This window comes from Alligator sinensis, unplaced genomic scaffold (assembly GCF_000455745.1).
Source record: "Alligator sinensis unplaced genomic scaffold, ASM45574v1 scaffold31_1, whole genome shotgun sequence".
Taxonomy (NCBI): Eukaryota; Metazoa; Chordata; order Crocodylia; family Alligatoridae; genus Alligator; species Alligator sinensis.
Genome location: NW_005841884.1, coordinates 4,265,151 through 4,269,993, shown reverse-complemented (window position 1 = coordinate 4,269,993; position 4,843 = coordinate 4,265,151). Strand labels below are relative to the sequence as shown.

General features: G+C 45.8%; 1 protein-coding gene across 3 annotated transcripts in view; it reads right to left on the bottom strand.

Annotated features, from left to right (window-relative positions):
* The window catches only part of LOC102373121 (dimethylaniline monooxygenase [N-oxide-forming] 2), a 60,558-nt gene extending 55,715 nt beyond the window's left edge, over positions 1 to 4,843 (bottom strand). For 2 of the 3 annotated variants that reach the window (XM_025196781.1, XM_025196776.1), the window contains exons 1-2: positions 4,743 to 4,841; positions 41 to 87 (exon numbers count right to left, since the gene is read on the bottom strand). The gene's annotated coding sequence lies outside the window, so the exon portion shown is untranslated. Of the gene's footprint in view, positions 1 to 40; positions 88 to 4,742 lie in introns of all 3 variants that reach the window. The other variant, XM_025196777.1, reaches the window with a different exon arrangement.

Here is a 4,843-nt window from a genome sequence, read left to right as displayed (position 1 = left end):
GTCTTTGTCTCTTACATATGATATTTATGCATATACATACCAGGTGGTGGTGACGTTTTATTTCTTGGTGTGACAGCACGCTGATTTCTGCATCAATGACATGGGTGAACAAGAGACCAGGAGTCTTATTTTACCTCACTGCACTGACCCAGAAGGCAGACAGAACAGCAGTATCTGTATTTTCTGACTACTGAGAAATGCTGGATGCTCCAGGGAGACCACAGCGAAGGGATTTCAGCCCAGGCCAGAGTTACATCTCCAGGGGTGTGCTCCAGTCACGTGCTCTAATGGAATGTGAGCTCCAGTGGAACAGCATGATTAACAAGGCTAACAGCAGCCCAAGTATGTCATGGAGATGATATTACCTCTACAGATGACATTGGTAGGCTTTAGTTTTGAGATTAATACTTAACAAAAATTATTGAAAAGCTTTCATAGTGCAGCTGTAAGTATGATTTTAGGTGTGTGAAACACACCTTCCTGTGATAGAGCAAGAGGCTCCAAGCCACATAATCTATCAAAGAGAATGGTAAGAGGTGGCTTGACTTGCATAATTATTTGCACAAAGAATAGGTATGTGATAGGAGGAGGCCCTTTCCTCCAGTCTTGCCCAGAATTGCATCTCCCATCCACAGCCTCTAGGGCTTTGAGACTGGTGGCATATCACTTAATTACTTTCAATATAGATGGCACTCCTGACCAAGCTCCACTGGACCCCAGTGGTACTCTGCCTGCCTCAAAACTGTAAGCGAGTGCTTCTCCCCCTGCACCTCACCTGTTACGGCTGCATAGCCAAAGCCTACAATCTCATCCTCAACAGACTCCTTTGGTTTGCGGCAGGCACTTGAGCAGCAGTTTCACCTTCCTTGGAAGACTGAGCATAAGAGTTGACTGGATATTTTCTGACTGAAACAAGTTTTGATAGAAAATACCAATTCTTTAAGAATCAGAATATGTTGTCTGAAGTGTCTCAGTTTTGAACAGCTTCCACAGAAGCCCAGGCTGGACTTCCATGAGACCCTGCTTGAATTGATAGCAGACTGTCTCAGGGGCAAGGAACCAGTGTTTCCAAAGTCTGTGGCTACATAGTAGCCAGGTAAATCAGGGTTTCTAGGCTCTCTGCTAAGTTTTCTGGGGGTGTTTGAGCCTCAGGAAAGCCTCTACTGTAACTGGCACCACAAGTACAGGATCCAGGCAGTCGATCAAAAAACTGAAATTTTAAAGGTTCACTGAGATGCAGGGTGCATATTTTGTTTCAGAAACACGTTAGGATTTCCTTAATGAGATTTTCTTAGAATTTCTTGTTCAAAAGGAAATTAAGAGCATTTTTGGTTATAATCAGATTCAGGACAGAAACCAAGTTTCAGTCCTGTCTTCCACTCCTCCAAAATGTCCTGCAAACCAGAATTCCTACTTTTTGGCCAGATCACCTGGGGATGTTCCAGTCTCAATGAATATAATGCATAGAGGGCAGATCTGACCCCCTTCTCTCCCACCTTGCATTTCTTTTTTCCAGGCCCTTCAAGAGGTTATTTAATCCAAGAAATGTCTGCTAGTTTTCTACACTCCCAGCAAGTTCCAGCATTCATACTTCCAGTTGGAACAAGCATGAGATCAGCAAGCCATGTTTTTTTAAATCTTCACCCTTGGTCTAAAACTAATTTGGCAAATTTTAACTCCTAGTGCCTATATTTCACAACCTGTTAAACAAGGTTAATAGTTGCCTAACAAAAGGAGGCTTGTGAGCATAAATTGGTTGCTAGTAAAGCAGATTGCAGTTACTGACTGTCATTACACAATAGGGACTGGCTGAAATCCAGGGACTTCTGACATATATAATATAGTCTATTGCAATGGTTTTAGGAGTATGTACATGTAGAAAACAAGCAGAATTACTGAACTAGGAGCTCTATTTATAGCTCTAACCATCAGAATGGATTAGAACTTCTGTTCTATGGGTAAAGACAGAGCAATGCTGAGAGTCTGAAAGTGAGACAGAGGACAGCTGTGAAAATTGTCAACTTTGAATGAGAATCTGTTACCAAACTTGCTTGGGGTGGAAAACCCCTGTCAGGAAAGGAGGAGCAAGAAGAGGTAACAGAGTTAGAGGTGTGGAGGGCCAGGGTTCAGCCCACCCGTGGAACACAGCTTAACCCCACAGGATTCCAATGAGTGCGAAGGTTGCTGTAGGCTGAGGGCACTGTGTTCAGGGACATGTTATTTTCCATAACTGTATAACTCTCTGGTGGCCTAAGAATTCCTTGCTTTATCTCTTACCTGTTTGTAAAGGTTAAATTGGTTGGAGTTTTGGCAAGAATGTTTATCAGATACTAGAGAGACCTGACAGGAGAGTTCCGGTCTTAGGTCCTAGGGCAGCTGCATCATTGGGTCTCACCATCTCATGGAAGGTGTCACCTGGGAGTCTGCACCACAGGAGTGCACCTGATGGGCCAGAACTGGAAGCTGTGTTGGATGTGGCTTAAACCTAGTGGGCTTAGGAGTATGTAGACTCCAAAGGTTAGGCCCTATACAGTAGACTGGAGACCATGGGGACTCATCCAGGGCTCTAATGCCCCTAAAGAAAACTCAGAAGGCACCAGCAGTGCTGCAGCAACAAAGTTTAGTGCCTAGGGATGGCCGTGATACCCCTAGGGCTCCTTGATTGTGCCAATCCTGCCCAATGGGCACCCTCTTTCTTTCCTGCCATGTCTTGTTGGTAATTATTATGAATAGGGAGGCTATCCTTGAGTTTACATTGCGCACAGTCCTGATGGACCCTGTTGAACCCTGTGGGGTCTTGGATCCCTTTTGGGTCTTGCACAAAAAATGGTTGTCTCACGGGGCACCATCAGCCTTGTGGGCTAGATGCATGGCTCCAAAACCACCCGTTTACCATGCGCCAAGCCTCACAGATGGCATTCACCCCTTGTCTCTCTCTGTGCCCCCTTCAACAAAATACCTCACGAAGCAATATTATAAACAATGAGGATAATGGTATGGACAAAAGCATCATTAGTTTTCTTTTCTCCATATTATACCTACAATAGAGTCATTAGATAAGCTGCATACAGGGCTCTGAATTCCCCTAGTTGGACCTCTGGCACAATACAAACAGATAATTTCACCCAAGAATTCTCTTATCATGGCCCATACCTTGTAGCTGAACTATAGTATATCATTTGTTCAAGACACTCCGTGCCTCTCAAAACTTTAGAAAGTCATCCAGGGTGCCTGTAGATGTGTGGGGAGACTGCTCCGACACACTGTAATTAATTACAGCATGCTGCCTGCAGCCTCTGTGTCTTGTGTATCAGTATCCCCACAATTCAAAATGGTGGTGGGGCACTTAATTAAAGTTTGCTTGACAGGCATTAGTTAAAGTGCCCCCACTGCCATTTTGAAGTGCAGGGATGCTGATACATGAGAAGCTGTGGGCACTTTAATTAGAGCAGCTCCTGGAGCCGCTGAATTAAAGTGCCCCCCTTTCACTCCCCACCCCCAGAGCATGTATAAAAATGCCCTCCAGTCTTGATTTAAACATTTCCACTTTGGTGTAATTTCAGCTGCCAGCCATTTGAATTTTCATGCCTTCACTGGAGGAAAGGGCCTCCTCCTATCACATACGTATTCTTTGTGCAAATAATTATACAAGTCAAGCCACCTCTTACCATTCTCTTTGATAGATTATGTGGCTTGGAGCCTCTTGCTCTATCACAGGAAGGTGTGTTTCACACACCTAAAATCATTCTTACAGCTGCACTATGAAAGCTTTTCAATAATATTTGTTAAGTATTAATCTCAAAACTAAAACCTACCAATGTCATCTGTAGAGGTAATATCATCTCCATGACATACTTGGGCTGCTGTTAGCCTTGTTAATCATGCTGTTCCACTGGAGCTCACATTCCATTAGAGCACGTGACTGGAGCACACCCCTGTAGCGTACTGACGAGCACCCTTCCATGGGAGAATTATCCTCCATAGTTCATAACAATTCCAAGGATGTTTTACTACCTGCACGAGACCTCCCAAAGTGCCATCTCCTGGAATATTACTGTTTTACTATATTGCTCAATACATGTAGGCAATTTAAGAGATACTTGTCCTGTTTGCAGACTGATTTGGTGGTGTCATGGCGTGGGGTCCAGTAAGATGGCCATGATCTCCCTAAGGCCCCCTTTACCGTGCCAAGTTGACCAAATGGGCACCCTCGACTCTTGCCCGCCATGTCTTTGCTGACAAAATATATTTGGGAGGCTGCCTTTTACGCCCTCTTGGTCACGTCTTGCTGGACACTCGGACCCCATTTCCCAGACCCCTCGTGGGTCCTGCTTTGCAATGGGTGCTTCAGAGGCATCCTAGCCTCATGGGCTATGCATGGCTCCAACCACCCCTTTACCATGCCCCAAGCCTCGCAGTTGGAATTGACGTTGTTCAGTCACGGCCTTGTTATAATGTGGCCCTCTTGTCCTCTCCGGGCCCTGTACGGCCCTGTCTTGCTCTGCCCCCTCTCCTGGGGCTTTTCAAAGTGCTGCCCTCTTCTCTGGGGCTGGGGTCAGTGCACCCAAATGCTGCGTCCTCGCTGGTGCTGGGCCCCCCACACTGCTGTGGGTCCCCTATGAGGCCTCCTCCAACCCTAATAGCCTCACCCAAACCACCGGTCTTTAAGCAGCAACAAAACACAAGCCCCTGGGCTGTAACATAAATTAAAGCTGCCCGGCTAAAACATCATTCAAGCCTACCGAGGAATACTTCATCCCACAGCATTGTCAGATGCTGCTCCTGCAGTCAGGCTTCTGCACTCTTCCCTGAGAGAGCTCCTTCCCCCTTTGGCTGCTGGCAG